Source organism: Mobula hypostoma, chromosome 14, assembly GCF_963921235.1.
Source record: "Mobula hypostoma chromosome 14, sMobHyp1.1, whole genome shotgun sequence".
NCBI lineage: Eukaryota > Metazoa > Chordata > Chondrichthyes > Myliobatiformes > Myliobatidae > Mobula > Mobula hypostoma.
Window position 1 is genome coordinate 30,909,892 of NC_086110.1, and position 18,246 is coordinate 30,928,137.

At 40.2% G+C, this 18,246-nt stretch overlaps 1 long non-coding RNA gene across 1 annotated transcript in view; it reads left to right on the top strand.

The window, feature by feature from the left end:
• LOC134356178 (uncharacterized) overlaps positions 1-18,246 on the top strand; it is a 113,372-nt gene that overhangs the window by 11,173 nt on the left and 83,953 nt on the right. The window lies entirely within an intron of this gene.

Genomic DNA, 18,246 nt, shown 5'->3' on the forward strand with positions numbered 1-18,246 from the left:
CAATGGCATTATTAGAATGGGAAATTTCTCTTGCAGTGTGCTGTCCTTTTTCAATAAAATTAAAAGGAAATTTAACTCATTAACCCTTTCCCAATTTGTTTTTTTGGCATTGCTTTCTGGTCATCCATGCTCTGATTTTTACTGACATTCTGAATGCTGAAGGCCATTGCCAGAAAATTTGATCTGTAGCAACAATATCCAATAAAAAAAAATTGGCTGAAAATTCTAACATCAAGCTTCAGGGTATATGCACCTGTAAACTAATGTTATTGGACTATGCTGAACTTCATTTACACAAGACAATTGATGTGTTCTTACATTTTAAACTAGTGGTTGCCAACCGGTCAATCTTTGAGACTTTCCCAGTAGATCCCGAAAAAAATGAAAAATGAATACACAAGTACTGTTGTAATGTGAGCATTATAAAAATAAGTAATACTAGTTAGGATAATGGTAATATAGGAATACTCCCGCGACTGAAAGCTGTTTGTAAAGAGAGATTGTTTCTGGGTTGCGGGGTTTTAGTTCCATTCTTTCTGCCCAGTGCACATGTGTGTATAGCTCCCCGCCATGTGCTGTGGTAGAAAAGACCGAAAGTAAAACCCCGCAACCCGGAAGCAACCTCTCTTTACAAACAGCTTTCCATAGCGGGAGTATTGCTATATTACCATTATCCTAATTTGTATTAACTTATCGTTAAAATGCTCACATTACAACACTTCTCCCCCTTTAAATTCCAACATTTCCGAAATGTAAGTAACTGGGAAACAAAAAAACAGTGGTGTCATTATCTTGCGTACCTCTGAAACTTATACTAGTGTCTCAGTCAACAGACGTCAAAGTTGCTGGTGAACGCAGCAGGCCAGGCAGCATCTCTAGGAAGAGGTACAGTCAACGTTTCAGGCCGAGACCCTTCGTCAGGTCTAACTGAAGGAAGAGTTAGTAAGAGCTTTGAAAGTGGGAGGGGGAGGGGGAGATCCAAAATGATAGGAGAAGACAGGAGGGGGAGGGATGGAGCCAAGAGCTGAACAGGTGATTGGCAAAGGGGATATGAGAAGATCATGGGAGAGGAGGTCCAAGGAGAAAGACAAGGGGGGGGGGACCCAGAGGATGGGCAAGGGGTATAGTCAGAGGGACAGAGGGAGAAAAAGGAGAGTGAGAGAAAGAATGTGTGTATAAAAATAAATAACGGATGGGGTACGAGGGGGAGGTGGAGCATTAGCGGAAGTTAGAGAAGTCAATGTTCATGCCATCAGGTTGGAGGCTACCCAGACGGAATATAAGGTGTTGTTCCTCCAACCTGAGTGTGGATTCATCTTTACAGTAGAGGAGGCCGTGGATAGACATGTCAGAATGGGAATGGATTGTGGAATTAAAATGTGTGGCCACTGGGAGATCCTCCTTTCTCTGGCGGACAGAGCGTAGGTGTTCAGCAAAGCGGTCTCCCAGTCTGCGTTGGGTCTCGCCAATATATAGAAGGCCACATCGGGAGCACCGGACACCGTATATCACCCCAGTCAACTCACAGGTGAAGTGTCGCCTCAACTGGAAGGACTGTCTGGGGCCCTGAATGGTGGTAAGGGAGGAAGTGTAAGGGCATGTGTAGCACTTGTTCTGCTTACAAGGATAAGTGCCAGGAGGGAGATCAGTGGGGAGGGATTGGGGGGACGAATGGACAAGGGAGTCGCGTAGGGAGAGAACCCTGCAGAAAGCAGAGGGAGGGGAGGGAAAGATGTGCTTAGTGGTGGGATCCCGTTGGAGGTGGCGGAAGTTACAGAGAATAATATGTTGGACCTGGAGGCTGGTGGGGTGGTAGGTGAGGACCAGGGGAACCCTATTCCTAGTGGGGTGGTGGGAGGATGGAGTGAGAGCAGATGTACGTGAAATGGGGGAGATGCGTTCGAGAGCCGAGTTGACAGTGGAGGAAGGGAAGCCCCTTTCTTTAAAAAAGGAAGACACCTCCCTCGTCCTGGAATGAAAAGCCTCATCCTGAGAGTAGATGCGGTGGAGACAGAGGAATTGCGAGAAGGGGATGGCATTTTTGCAAGAGACAGAGTGAGAAGAGGAATAGTCCAGATAGCTGTGAGAGTCAGTAGGCTTATAGTAGATGTCAGTGGACAAGCTGTCTCCAGAGATAGAGACAGAAAGATCTAGAAAGGGGAGGGAGGTGTCGGAAATGGACCAGGTAAACTTGAGGGCAGGGTGAATGTTGGAGGCAAAGTTAATAAAGTCAACAAGCTCAGCATGCCTGCAGGAAGCAGTGCTAATGCAGTCGTCAATGTAGCGAAGGAAAAGTGGGGACAGATATCAGAATAGGCAAGGAACATAGGTTGTTCCACAAAGCCAACAAAAAGGCAGGCATAGCTAGGACCCATACGGGTGCCCATAGCTACACCTTTAGTTTGGAGGAAGTGGGAGGAGCCAAAGGATAAATTATTAAGAGTAAGGACTAATTCTGCTAGATGGAGCAAAGTGGTGGTAGAGGGGTACTGATTAGGTCTGGAATCCAAAAAGAAGCGGAGAGCTTTGAGACCTTCCTGATGGGGGATGGAAGTATATAGGGACTGGACATCCATGGTGAAAATAAAGCAGTGGAGGCCAGGGAACTTAAAATCATCGAAAAGTTTAAGAGTGTGAGAAGGGTGCGCTATGAGACCGCTTTGCTGAACACCTATGCTCTGTCCGCCAGAGAAAGCAGGATCTCTTAGTGGCCACACATTTTAATTCCACATCCCATTCCCATTCTGACATGTCTATGCACGGCCTCCTCTACTGTAAAGATGAAGCCACACTCAGGTTGGAGGAACAACACCTTATATTCTGTCTGGGTAGCCTCCAACCTGATGGCATGAACATCGACTTCTCTAACTTCTGCTAATGCCCCCACCCCCCCGTACCCCATCCGTTATTTATTTTTATACACACATTCTTTCTCTCACTCTCCTTTTTCTCCCTCTGTCCCTCTGACTATACCCTTTGCCCATCCTCTGGGTCCCCCCCCCCTTGTCTTTCTCCCTGGGCCTCCTGTCCCATGATCCTCTCGTATTCCCTTTGCCAATCACCTGTCCAGCTGTTGGCTCCATCCCTCCCCCTCCTGTCTTCTCCTATCATTTTGGATCTCCCCCTCCCCCTCCCACTTTCAAATCTCTTACTAACTCTTCCTTCAGTTAGTCCTGACGAAGGGTCTCGGCCTGAAACGTCGACTGCACCTCTTTCTAGAGATGCTGCCTGGCCTGCTGCGTTCATCAGCAACTTTGATGTGTGTTGCTTGAATTTCCAGCATCTGCAGAATTCCTTTTGCTAGTGTCTCAGTAACAGCTTACCAATACAAAACACCTGAAAAACGTTCAGTCTAACAAAGAAAACTGTCCTTTCAAATATTCAATTTGTTAGGAGGTTTGCGAGGGCGCTATGCTGCAACAGATGAACGTTATGAAATCTAAGTACAGGAGCTGTCTTACTGACAGACACCTCACAGACTGTCTCAGACTGGCTGTCTGTAGTTATGAGCCAAATTTCAGGGAACTAGCAGAAAGTATTTAGCCCCAGTCATCACACTGAGTGCAACAGTCAATTTTTATTCATTTATTTTTCGTGTTGAAATAAAACTAAATAATGAAACACAGACTTAAAGGTGTTGTAATGTGAGTATTATAAAAATAAGTAATACTAATTGAGATAATGGTAATATAGCAATACTCCCGCTATGGAAAGCTGTTTGTAAAGAGAGATTGTTTCCGGGTTGCGGGGTTTTACTTCCGGTCTTTTCTGCCCAGTGCACATGCGTGTGACTAAACGATTTAGTAGGTCAATCTTGCATTTCACTAAGGCCGAGGTAGGGGATCTTGGGCTTAAAAAGGTTCGCGACCACTATTTTAAACAATTGAATCCTGAATGAGTTATTGACTACGTACATGATGTGGGTTACATTTCAAGTTCCTGCACTGAAGCTACATATAACGGAGGGACTGAATCCAACTACTTAATCAATCTAGCTGTTGTCCACAAATTTTGAAGCTCAATTTATAACTAATTAAACTTTGATCTTGCCACTCCATACAAAAGATAACCCAATTTTGAGTGGCTGCTTTCTACCCTTAACTTTCCATTCTTGGAGTTGCAATTTGATTCATTCTGTTATTCATGCAGGTTGATTTGTTCTGGTGTCAGCTTATTGTAACAAAATTTCTTTGGTGGAAGATGAGATTGAGGGTACAAATAAATCAGAAAAAAGATTTTCATATAAAATTTGGAATGGTTGAATTATGTTTGTTGGCAGCTTAAGAGAAAAGGTCTATGAAGAGGCAATTGTTAATTACTCACTGATCAGCTTGAGATTGTGTTTTGTTACTGTTTTTATGCAGACATCAAGTCAAGTCAAGTCAAATCACTTTTTATTGTCATTTCGACCATAACTGCTGGTATGCTGGTATAATGGCAATTATTGTGTTTTTCCAGGGAGATAAGAATATATTCTTGCTCATACTTTTAGAGTCTGTGTGTCTTTAGTGCAGTGATTACTTGCTAGATAGAGGGTTGCAGATTCAGCAGTTTTTGAAGCAATTTTGCACTCTCAGGCACTAATTTTGTTTTTTTTAAAGACCTTAGGAATAGACTGTATACATAAAAATGGACCATCCAGCTTTTTGAAGCAGTTCTGTTATGTAACTAGAATATAATTGATCTGTATCTTAATTCCATAATTCTTAATATTCTTAAAAATATCTAGTAAACTAATGTTTTAAATATTCAAATGACCTAACTTCACAAAATTTTGAGAAATTTCAAGCTTCCTCCTCTAATTGTGCAAATTCTTTTCTGACATTGCAATGGATGAGCATACTAACTTACGATAGTGAATTGCAATACCAAAAATATATTTATTTGGATCTTCTTACATCTTGCTCATCCCAGTGTCAACAAGAGCAAGTCTTTCATTTATTTGGCACCTCAGATACAAAAGGATGTTTAAAGCACTCAACATGAGCATCCAAACAAAACTTCATGGAATTTATTACTGAGTTATGGAAAGGTAGATGACCAAAAGCTGGGCAAAGATAGGTTTTAAAAAGTGTCTTAAAGGAGAATATTGGGGGTATGAGTTCCAGGCTCATGGCAGCTGAAGGTATGCTAATTGAGTGATTGAAGATCAGATTATGCATGAGTCCTGAATGAAAACAATCTTAAAAGTCTTGTTGGGCTGGAAGGGGTTGCAGAAGTGGAATGGGCAAGTACAAGATGAATATCTTAAAGTTAAAATGTTGAAATGGGAACTCATGAAGTTTAGGAAGCACAGATTCAGAGAGTGAACAGACATCTGATTTAACTAAAATGTTCTATAATTGCAACATAATTTCTATCTGTCTCCTTCACCTAAAGACTAACCTTAAGTAGCTCTTTGGGTTTTTTTTTGGCCCATCTTTTTGCTTTTCACATTTCTCTATTTGGACCACTAAATCTCTCATTTCATCACATTATTTAGAAACTCTTTAATTTATCTATCTTAAGTTCAAAGTGTATGAACAAGCATGGAACATCATTTGTCTCAGTCTAACAGGGAACAAATTTTACTTTGATAATTTGTCATCTTAATTCCCGTTTTTAGGAAGGGCATTAAGACTTCAGTATAGGATGTGAATTTTGTGTACTAGCATGCTATTACCTCTTCAAACTAGGACAAGTGTTGAGTAGGAAATGGGATCATTGATACTTATGTGTAGTCTCTTTCTGGTTTTTCAGATTCATTTTAGAACAGGTGATGACTATTGAAGAAATGGAAACTGGGATCTAGTTGACTGGTCAAGACTTCTATTGCCATTCTAATCTCTGTGTTTTACTACTACTTGGTCATAATTCCAACATTAGTTAAAGTGCTCTTCAGCTGTTGTCAGGTGAAAGACTGGAAGGCTGTGGGAGACAATTTGCTAATATTTTGTTGTTTTTTTTAATGTTTAAATAATTTCAAAGGACTTCTTGTAGCTGAAGGAATTTCTCATCCTGTTGAAATCCACAGCCACAACCAGTACAGTATTGTCTGTTACATTCAAAGTCACAGTGAATGGTGGTGGACAATTAAGTAGCTAATGGCAGGAAGAGACACTGAGATGTTTTCTATTCTCAGAGATGGTAGGGCCCAGCATGTGAAGTCTAAGGACTGATGAGGTTTTCATTGACAAATCAATCAAAAGGCACTTACTTATCAATAACATGGGAACAATGTCCAGTTTGGGTCCTGGAAGGACCACTGTGCTCCAAACCTCATCCTAGTCTCATCTATACAACAACCAAAGAGCTGAGTTCCGTAAGTGAGGTGAAAGTGACTACACTTGACATTAAGCTAACACTTGACTGAGAGAGAGCTATTTAAGAAGCTCTAGTGAAAGCGGAGTCACTGAGCATCAGTGAAAAAAAATCACTTCAGCATTCAGAAACATACCTCACACTAGGAAGATGATTGCAGTTGTTGGAGATCAATCATCATCACACGAAAACAAATCAGATCAAATAGGTCTGTTATGATGGTAGGCTTGAATGTTGCATTGAAGCAGATATGAATGAGACAGATCCATCTTCCTGATATGTAGAAACAGAGTGAATTATTTTACTTATGCCAGCAGATAAAATTATGCTTCAAAGGCACATTCAGAAGAAAATGAAGGAAACTGCTAATTTAGGTACAGATCATCTTGCAAATTTTTTATATTTATTAATTTAGAGATATATCCTGTACTGTACTTAGTACTGCAGCCTATTGGGTTCTCTGAAACCAAGGACTATTTTGTTTGTACTGGAAAGATACTCATAATGAACTTGGATTGTCTGACACTTGTTTATCCTCTTCCCTTTGTTTTTCCATTATTGGCAGAACAATGTTTGAAAAGTGGCATTAACTCCATGATCCAACAGGATAACTGATTTATAAAAAGTCAACTGATTACAACATCCTGATCACACAACTGTAGAGTCTCTTTCTATCCTCCCCTCTGATCTTCCCACAGCACTTATCCCTGCAAGCGGGACGATTGCTACACCTATTACTCTACCTTCTCCTTCAACACCATTTGGAGCCCCAAGCAGTCCTTTCAAATGAGGCAACATTTCATCTGCGAATCTGTCAAGGTCATCTGCTGTGGTCTGGCCTCCTGTACATTGGTGAGACCTTACGTAGATTGGGAACCACTTCATTAAGCACCTTTGCTACATCCACAACAAAAGATGGGATTTCCCAGTGGCCACCCATCTCAATTCAACTTCCCATTCCCTGATGCAGAGTCTCAGTCTGAAACATCGACTGTTCATTTCTGTCCATAGATGATGCCTGACCTTTGTATCTGTTGATGAAGATCTCCCAACATCTGTAAATCTCTTGCGTTTAAGGGTCTTTTTCTAGCCTTTTCCATTTAATAATGTTTTGCTCTAATATCTGGGACTGAAGAGAAGTTGGAGATGCTTCATGCCTCTATTGAATAAGCCCACGGGTTTGAAGTGTTCCAACAACTAGTTACATTTATGGCCCACTGTATTGCATCTTATTATTTTTCTTGTGGAAAGTTTATATCTTCGCCTGAATACTGTCTGTCCCAACACATCTGAAATAATATACCTCTCATTCACTGCACCAGCTTTATCACTAGTTATTATAGAGCAAACTTAATGTCTTACTTGTTGCAGATATTTGTTCTGAGAAACGGTTTAAAGATGTAGCATATTAATCTGTATGTCTCATAAATGGAATGAGGCATACGTCCTGTTGGATGTCTAGTGGTGCAGTTTGGGAAGAGCCTATATTTAGGCAGGGAAAGCCATATTTATCTCTATTGAATGTGAGGGCATTACAAATGTTGTGGCTTGTCATTTTGAGGGTTCAGTGGACAATTCCCTTACACTGAACTTTTACTCCAAATGTTTATAAACAGCAATTCACGTTGAAATACCATCATCTAATCAAATGGTTTGTTATGTTCTGAAGGGTATCATCATCCTGGTGGGGAAGCAAGTAATTATGGTGATATATCAAACCAATCTAAACTGTTAAGAATATCCATGCTTTCATCTAGCATGGTGATACACAGTTATTCTCATTCACAGATGAAAATTCATTGTCATGCATTCACTAACAATTTCTGAATATTTCATGCCAAACGTTCTTCATGACAAGCTATCTCTAAGCTATAATGAAAAGACTTATAAAAATAATTAACCACTCATTGATATTAATTTGATATGGTATTAAGCTCTGAACATGAGTAAATAGAACAGAAAAAAAATTAGAGTAGCTTTGTTTATCAATTTATGCCAAAAAATGAATTTGGTATTTTTAATTTGATTATGACAATTGGTTGCATTGATAGGCACATGAAAAACAATTTAAATTCTTAAATTTTTCTTCAAAATAGATCAATATTTTCAATATTCCATTTGCTTACAGCTGCTAAATTGAAACCCAGAAGCTGTACCAAGATACACTGTGCTTAATAAAATATAAGACAATTCTGAAACAATGTGAAGCATAGGGGCCCATTTAACTACCAATCTGAGTGTCATATGTTATTTTAGAATGAAAGATCTGATTGAGCTAGAGAGGGTACAGAAAAGATTCACAAGGATATTGCCAGGCCTGGAGTTTTTAAGAAAGAGACTGGAAAAGACAGGGACTTGGTGACAATTCCATGTGAAATTATGGACAGAGCTGTGGCAGGGTTCACATGCTATTACTTCCCATAAGGCAAAATCAAACATCATAAATGGCAGTGATGCTTTACTCCTCAGTGAGCTCAACGCCTTTTATGCAGACCTTGAAAGGGAGAATAGAACTACACCTGTGTGAATCTCCTCAGCATCTAGTAACCTTGTTGTCTCTGTCTTGGAGTCTAATGTCAGAACATTCTTCGAGCCCCAACTATGTACCTGACCAGGTACAGAAAATCTGTGCTGACCAACTGGCTGGAGTGTTCTTGGACATCTTCAACTTCTTGTTGCTGTGGCCTGAGGTTCTCAGTTGCTTCAGAAGGGCATCAGTCATACTGGTGCCCAAGAAGAGCAAGGTGAGCTTTCTGAACGATTGTCGACCAGTAGCACTGAACCTATCATAGTGAAGTGCTTTGAGAGGTTGGTTCTGACGAGAGTTAACTTCTGCTGAGCAAGGACCTGGCCCTGCTGTAATTTGCCTACTGCCACAACAGATCGACAGTGACACAATCTCACTAGCTCTCCATTCTGCTTTGGAGCTCCGAGAGAACAACAAAACACAAGTTAGGGTGCTGTTTATCAATTCCAGCTCAGCTCAACACCATCACCCCATCGGTATTAATCACCAAGCTTTTAAACCTGGGCCTCTGTATGTCCTTCTGCAACTGGATTCTCAACTTTCTTATTGGGAGACCACATCTCCTCCTCACTGACCATTAACATAGGCACATCTCAAGCCCACTGCTCTACTCGCTCTACACTAAGCATAGTTCACACACCGCTGTTATTGATTAAATCTCAAGTAGTGGTGAGGAGCTGCACAGAAGTGAGATAGATTGGCTGGTTGAGTGTTGTCACAGCAACAACCTCACACTCAACATTTGCAAGACCAAGGGATTCATTGTGGACTTCAGGAAGGGGAAGACGCGAGAATATGCACCAGTCGTCATTGAGCAGTCAGGGGGAGGAAGTGTGAGCAGCTTCAAATTCTTGGATGTCAACCTTTCCGAGAATCCATTGTGGTCCCTACATATTGATGCAATTGTGTAGAGGGCGCGCCAAAAGCTCTACTTTGTTAGGAGCTTGAGGAGATTCAGTAGGTCTTCGAAGACTCTTGCAAACCTCTCAACTCCCCCCACCCCCAGATTCTGCTGCCTGTACAGTAGGGGCCATTTCATGGTGTTAATTAACTCACTCACACATCTTTACTTTATACTTTATTGTTGCCAAACAATTGATACTAGAACGTACAATCATCACAGCGCTATTTGATTCTGCGCTTTCCGCTCCCTTGATTACAAATCGATAGTAAATATTAAATATTTAAATTATAAATCATAAATAGAAAATAGAAAAATGGAAAGTAAGGTAGTGCCAAAAAACCGAGAGGCAGGTCCGGATATTTGGAGGGTACGGCCCAGATCTGGGTCAGGATCCGTTCAGCAGTCTTATCACAGTTGGAAAGAAGCTGTTTCCAAATCTGGCCGTACGAGTCTTCAAGCTCCTGAGCCTTCTCCCAGAGGGAAGATGGACGAAAAGTGTGTTGGCTGGGTGGGTCGTGTCCTTGATTATCCTGGCAGCACTGCTCCGACAGCGTGCGGTGTAAAGTGAGTCCAAGGACGGAAGATTGGTTTGTGTGATGTGCTGCACAGTGTTCACGATCTTTGTGAGTTAGTTAATTTGGTGGTCAACTAGGTTACTCAATACAGACACCATTTGAGTTCAGGATGCCTGGGTTTCCAGAGTTCTGGAACTTCACTGGTGCTGCTTTGCTGCCCCAGGTGGCTTCACTAAAACCTTGAACACTTATACTGACTTCTGAACTCTGCCCAGCTTGTAATAAGGGCCCAGCTTTCTATTTGCCTTCCTAGGTACTTGTAGCTATATACTAACTTGGAAACTTCATATACAACGACACCGAGCGCCAGCACTCATTATACTCATGCTATTTAAATAAAATCCTACATATCAAATTGGAAAACCTGATATTCCACCATATCATGATCTGGAGTAACAAATAATCTGCTGGATCTGCTCAATGGTTTGAGCAGCATCTATGGGAAGAAAGGAACTGTTGACATTTTAGGTTGAAACCTTATATTCGGCTGCTGATTCGAACACCTTCAGACTCTTGTGTCTCCAATCTCCCATCTGGCCTCCTTCACTCTCTTACCCTGCTTATATTCCTTTGGAAAATGTTTATATTCTTCTCACCAAGCATTTGCCCATTTTCATAGTATTGTCAGCAGGCTTAACGACAATACGCTCTGCACCTCCTTCAATGTCATCACTCTAAATTGTAAAAAGTTAAGACCCCAGTGTCTAACTATCCAAACCTGCCGACTTGACGATGTCCCTATATTTAATTTTCTGTTGGTTAATCAACCCTCATGCCAAACATGCAGTCACTGTAACACAGAAGCAGACCATTTGACCCTTGCTTTCTGCTGGTTCCATTGAAGAGTAATCCAGTTAATTCCACTCACTTGTCCTTTCCTCACTCACACCCCTAGATTTTATCTTTTCAAGTACTTTAATAGTTACCTGTGAATGCCATGATTGAATCTGCCTTCACTCACCACACACACCTCTGTGCTTTCTAACTCCCCACTGCACTAACATTCTATTACAGATGAACTTTAACATAGCTAATGCAAGATTTTACTTGTCTGTTGGAAGAATGGAAGAGGCAACTTAAACCAGCGGATAAAATTCTATTTTCCCTTTCCTGTCAATTTCTTTGCTCAAGTCTGAAGTTTCCCAGATCTCAATACTATATGCTTTTACCTGTGATCTAATTTATCTTTAAATTTAATGTATATGGTTAGCTGCAGACCACTTCTAGAGCATTTGTTCCTTAAAGGGAAATATATTTGATGCAAACTATGAACTACTTTTTAAAGTGCTTTTAAAATCCTTATAATTCTCCACATGGCAAGTTTGATGTTTTGTTATTACATTACAGTCAGTAACTGAGTAGCGGGTATGGGATGGTAACCCCATTCAGCAAAACCTAGGACAAATATTTCAGGTCAATGACCTTGGAGACAATGACTCAGTTTCATTCCCTCTTTTACTAGACCTGTTTTTAGGATGAACTATCTATTTAATTGTATATGAGAACCAATATTCAATATATCAAAAAAAAGCATTTCTAAATTTGAGAAAGTAGCAGGGAAGGTACTGTTGGCATTTTTTCACACAGCAGTATCCACTTTTCTTGGGTATTTTACAATATATTTATGATTTGATTGATTAATCACTGTGTGTGATCTTCCCATTTGATTTCATGAGCACTCTAAGAATGGGTGGTTGAAGCTGGGCTAAGGCCAGTTTAGAATGAAGGTGCAAACCCTTTATTCCCTTTATTTCATGGGTAGTTAGCCATAACATTTCTCCGCTTCTGTGCATTAATCTTGCTGCTGTCACAGTGAAGGGGGTCCTTGTAGAAAAGAATGTGTCCATAACAATCCAGCTGAGTGCTCCATTCGAGCTTGCTCTAGCACTCTTACATACAATTGATATCCAATTTACCACTTCATCTTTGGATTGAACTTCCTTATTGCCCATTACCAAGGTAACACACATTTCAGTAAATTTAACCACAAAGCATGCTTTCATTTAATTGTTTATACATGAAATCGGCATTGCTTCCAAAAATGAGGATTTTTGACTTCAAGATTTCAATATTTGATTAAATAATTTCCCCCTTCAAAAAAGACTTGTACATTACAAATTTGAATTTTTATTCGCCGATCTGACGTTAATTTTCTGGTGCTGAACATTAGAAGGTGAATGTTTAAATTATATAGTAATTAAAAATGCAGACTGATTTAAACAATGTGTATTACAGAATATAAGACAATACTATTTTTAAAGTGCAAATGAAATATTGCAAGGTTGATTGAAAGTATCACGGTATTATTCTGTCTTGATGCCCTGTTTAAAGTAGTACAAAACTATTAAATAGGATTTCCAGTAGATTTCTAGTAAATAAAGCCACAGATGGGGACTGCCTGGTGTTTCTTTTCCTCAGGGGTCCAATTCTGTTCAGCATGGTGCATAGCAGCTGTGCCAGATGAGATGAGCCTTCATCAGGAATTTCTGATGCAGATTATTAATTGAAATGTGTAGTAAATGAATAGCACAAATTTAAAAGATTTTCCCAAACTTGATTTGAAATTCTCTAAACTTGGTATTTAGATACGCACATGCTCGTATGGTATCAAAAACATTGCAGAAAAATGAAGGAAGCCATTCTGATCTAACAATACCTATTTTTAAACAGTTTGATAATCTTGAATGAAGCTATCTGAAATAGATTCTTCAGATGATCCTGTTTCATTTGCATGCAGAAAATAGTTGTTACTTTCTTCATAGTTTTGAAGAAAGTACATACGTCGTATGCTCGAAAGCTGAGGGGCGCTCTCTTTAGGCACAGCACCCAACATTTTCCCTTCTGATTATGTTATCCTCAATTACTGGCTGATATAATCTAAGGGAAAATGGGAATGGCTAACTTTCTCATTAATAATGAAAGAAAATGCTAGAAACACTGAGCAAGAAACGATAGGAAAAAGAGTTAACGTTTCAGCCAAATGAGCTTTATAAAGAACGTGAAAATTTTAGGAAAAAGGCATGTTTAGTCTTGCAGAAAAGGGAGAGGAATGAAGAAAATAAAGTAACAGGGTGAGCATAGGAAGATATATGACATAGATTGGTGTCAGCTAGCTAGGAGAGGGTCCTGAAGGCTTGTTTATGACAACTAATCTGTTTGGAGGAAGGGTAAATAGGACACCCCCAGCATGACATACTTTTATACCTTAGTCAGCCAAACTGGATAGGTGTTCCATAAGTTTGTGTGATTGTGTTGTGTTTGAGTAATATTGTAAATATATTGTCTGATTAAGCATCCTTTATTGCTTATATAATTCATTATGGGTTATATGAATACCATACACCATTACAGCACCACATCATATGTATGTGTCCCTACTAAAAATAAAAACAAAACTAAAGAAGGCATACATCCCTCGGGCTCCCTTGTCTTTCTTTCAATTAGTTTTATGTTTTGGAGTTACAAAACATAACAGATTGTTGAAGTGAGTGCATCCAAAAAGAATCAGAAAAATTGGATATAGTCCAAACTGGAAAAGCTGCTTATTGTGGAATTTGTAGAACTCATTGCTGAGAAATGAAGGTTGCAGTGCTCTAGATCTGTTGACGAGATATTGCTCCTCAAATGTCCTTTGGGCATATGAGGTAGTCTTTTCATCAGCTTGGCTGGTAAATGTACTGGCTTTAGCCACATCCAGAAGAAAGATCAAGATTTTGTTTTTAATTTTGTCTAATTTGGCATAAGACAGTAGCCAGAGAAGGAAATAATTTCCATGGCTACAAAATAGACTAGTGTTAAGATAATGCCCATTTTTCCAAATGTTTACTTTGGGGAAAAAAAAATCATCTAATCTTGTGCTGGATATTACACAATACGCAGAATAATCAACCGTGATTACAAAGCTGCTGACAAGAGTGGGGAGAGACATTAAAAATATTGGATAGCATTTATGACTAGGTAGGATTAATTCTCTACTGCAGCAGGGGTGGAAACCCAATTCAAACATTATACATGGAGTTGCAGAAAAAGTGGGCATGGATGTAAAAGACTTCCATGCAGAATGTACATGGACTTTGTGAACATTGGTATTGTGTTCAATCTGAAGTTGACTGTAGTACATTGATAGACTTTCAATTTTGTGTGGCTATAGGTTCAATTAAATTAATTATGGCATTAATTTAAGACTTAAATAATTGCTGAGTTTTTTTTTGAGTAAATCTCTTTCTCTCATACATAAAATGGTTCCTATGTACCTGTCAACACTCAACCACTTGCCACTTGGACTCATTTCTAGTGAAGCAGTAATAATAGAGCAGGAAGAACACTTCGTTCTCTGCTTAAGTTGTCTGTCTGTTATCCAGAAATATCTTGTAGAGTTCAGTTTGCAACACAGTTTTCGATTTTCCAAAATTTTATTCTATTTACTTATTTAGCGACACAGTACAAAGTAGGCCCTTCCAGCCCTCTGAGCCACGCCACCTCAGCTCGTGGGACAATTTACAATGACCAGTTAACCTGTCTGGTATGTCTTTGTATTGTGGGAGGAAACTGGAGGAGCTTGAAAAAACCCACGCACTCCTCAGGGAGGATGTATGGAGACTCCTTAGAGAACGGCCCAGGAATTGAACTCTGATCTCCAGATCACCCCGAGCTGTAGTAGCATCGCACTAACCACTACACTACTGTGGCATGGATACAGACACTTCTGCAATCACACAAACTTGTATTCATAAAACCGTAAGATACTCTATAGGAGCAGAAGTAGGCCATTTGGTCCATCAAGTCTGCTTTGCCATTCAATCATGGGCTGATCTAATTCTTTCAGTCATCCCCACTCCCCTGCTTTCACCCTATACCCTTTGATGCCCTGGCTAATCAAGAGCCTATCTATCTCTGCCTTAAATACGCCCAATGACTTGGCCTCCACAGCCATTCATGGCAACAAATTCCACAGATTTACCACCCTCTGACTAAAGTAATTTCTCCACATCTCAGTTCTAAAAGGACGTCCTTCAATCCTGAAGTTGTGCCCTCTTGTCGTAGAATCCCCTACCACGGGAAATAACTTTGCCTTATCTAATCTGTTCAGTCCTTTTAACATTTGGAATGTTTCTATGAGATCCCCCCTCATTCTCCTGAACTCCAGGGAATACAGCCCAAGAGCTGCCAGATGTTCCTCATATGGTAAACCTTTCATTCCTGGAATCATTCTCGTGAATCTGTCAGTATATCCTTTCTAAAATAAGGAGCCCAAAACTGCACACAATACTCCAAGTGTGGTCTCACGAGTGCCTCAACATCACATCCCTGCTCTCATATTCTATACCTCTAGAAATGAATGCCAACATTGCATTCTCCTTCTTCACAACTGACTCAACCTGGAGGTTAACCTAGGGAATCTTGCACAACGACTCTCAAGTCCCTTTGCATCTCTGCTTTTTGAATTCTAAATAATAGTCTACCTGTTTATTTTTTTCATCAAAGTGCATGACCATACACTTTCCAACATTGTATCTCATTTGCCACTTCTTTGCCCATTCCCCTAAACTATCTAAGTCTCTCTGCAGGCTCTCTGTTTCCTCAACACCTATCTTTGTATCATCGGCAAATTTAGCCACAAATCCATTAATACTGTAGTCCAAATCATTGACGTGCATTGTAAATAACCTTTAACTTTGCGAGATGTATCAAAGCACTCCCTGAGCACTTCATCCGTTACACTCCATGGCTGGCATCCTTGTCTTGAATCAGGTGGTTTATGTTCCAGTTCCACTCCAGTAATATGAATATAGATTCAGAGAAGAGTACAGTAAAGAAACAGGCCAGTCGGCCCATCTAGTCCATGCTGATCAAATTAAGCTGCCTCATCCTCTCAACCTGCGTGCAGAGCATAACTCTCCATACCCATGTCTTACATGTAGCTATCCAAATTTCTCTTAAACTTTGAAATTGAGCTCACATGCACCACTTGTGCTGCCAGCTCGTGCAATACTCTCATGACCATCTGAATGAAAGAGACTGCCCTCATGTTCCGCTTAAGCATTTCACCTTTCCCCCTTGACCCATGACCTCTAGCTGTGGTTCCACCCAACCTCTGTGTAAAGAGCCTGCTTGCATTTACCCTATCTATACCCCTCATAATTTTGGATACCTCCATCAAATCTTCCCTCAGTCTTTTATGTTCCAAGGAATAAAATCCTAACATGTTTAATCTTTTCTTACAACACAGATCCTCCAGACCCATCAATATCCTTGTAAATTTTCTCTGTACTCTTTCAACCTTATTTACGTCTTTCCTGTAGGTAGGTGAATAAAAATGAACACATTACTCCATATTAGGCCTCACCAACATCTTATACAACTTCAAGATAACATCCCACTCCTGTACTCAGTACTTAGATTTATGAAGGCCAATGTGCCAAAAGTTTTCTTTATGACCCGATCTACCTGTGCTGCCATTTTCAATTAATTATGGACCTGTATTCCCAGATCACTTTGTTCTATCACATTCCTCAGTGCCCTTCTGTTTCACTGTGTAAGGCCTACCCTGGTTGGTCCTACCAAAGTGCAACACCTCACACCTGTCTGCATTATATTCCATATGCCATTTTCCAGCCCATTTTACCAGCTGTTTCAGATCCCGCTGTGAGCTCTGATAGTCTTCCTTGCTGTCCACTACACCACCAATCTTGGTTTCATTCACAAATTTGCTGCTCCAGTTAACCATATTACCATCCAGCTCATTGATATAGGTGATAAAGAACAATGAACCCAGCACTGATCCCTGCGGCACTCTACTAGTCACAGGCCTCCAGTCTGAGAGACAACCACAAATCCAATGTCTAATCCAATTTACTACCTCATCCTGAGTGCCAAGCAACCGAGCCTTCCTGACCAACCTCCCATACAGTACCTTGTCAAATTCCTTGCTAAAGTCCATGTAGACAGCATTCCCTGCCTTGCCTTCATCAACTTTCCTGGTGACATCCTCAAAAAATTCTACAAAATTGTTTAGACACGATCTACCACGCACAAAGCAATGCTGACTATCCATAATCTGTCCACGTCCATCAAGTACTCATATATCTGGTTGATTAGAATACCTTCCAATAACTATCCCACTACTGATGTCAAGCTCACCAGCCAGTAGCTCCATCATGGGTACTACCCTCTGTAGTATCCAAGGCATCTTTAAGGAGTAGCGCCTCAGAAAAGCGGCACCATTATTAAGGACTTCACATCACCCAGGACATGCCCTTTTTTCGTTGTTACTGTCAGGAGAGAGGTACAGAAGCCTGAAGGCACACACTCAGGAATTCAGGAACACCTTCACCCCTCTGCCGTCTGATTTCCAAATGGACATTGAACCGATGAACATTACTTCACTTTTTTATTATTTCTGTTTTCACAGTTTTTTAACTTAACTGTTTAATATACATATATACTTACTGTAATTCATTTATTTATTATTTTTCTTTATTTATCATGTATTGCATTGTACTGCTGTCACTAAGTTAACAAATTTCACAACATATGCTGGTGATATTAAACCTAATTCTGATTTTATAATTTTCCGGTTTATTTTTAGAGCCTTCTTAAACAGAGGAACAACATTAGCTATCTTCCAATCCTCCAGTACCATACCTCTCACTATGGATGATTTAAATATCTCTGCTAAGCCCCTGCAATTTCTGCACTTGTTCCCATAGGGTCCGAGGGAATATTTTGTCAGGCCCTGGGGGTTTATCGACCCTAATTTGCCTCAAGACAGCAAACATCTTCTCCTCTGTAATCTGTATAGGGTCCATGACCTTGCTGTTTTGCCTCACTTCTATAGACTCTGTGTCCATCTCCTGAGTTAATGCAGATGCAAAAAACCTATTTAAGATCTTCCCCATCTTTTTTGGCTCCACACATACTGTAGATTACCATTCTGATCT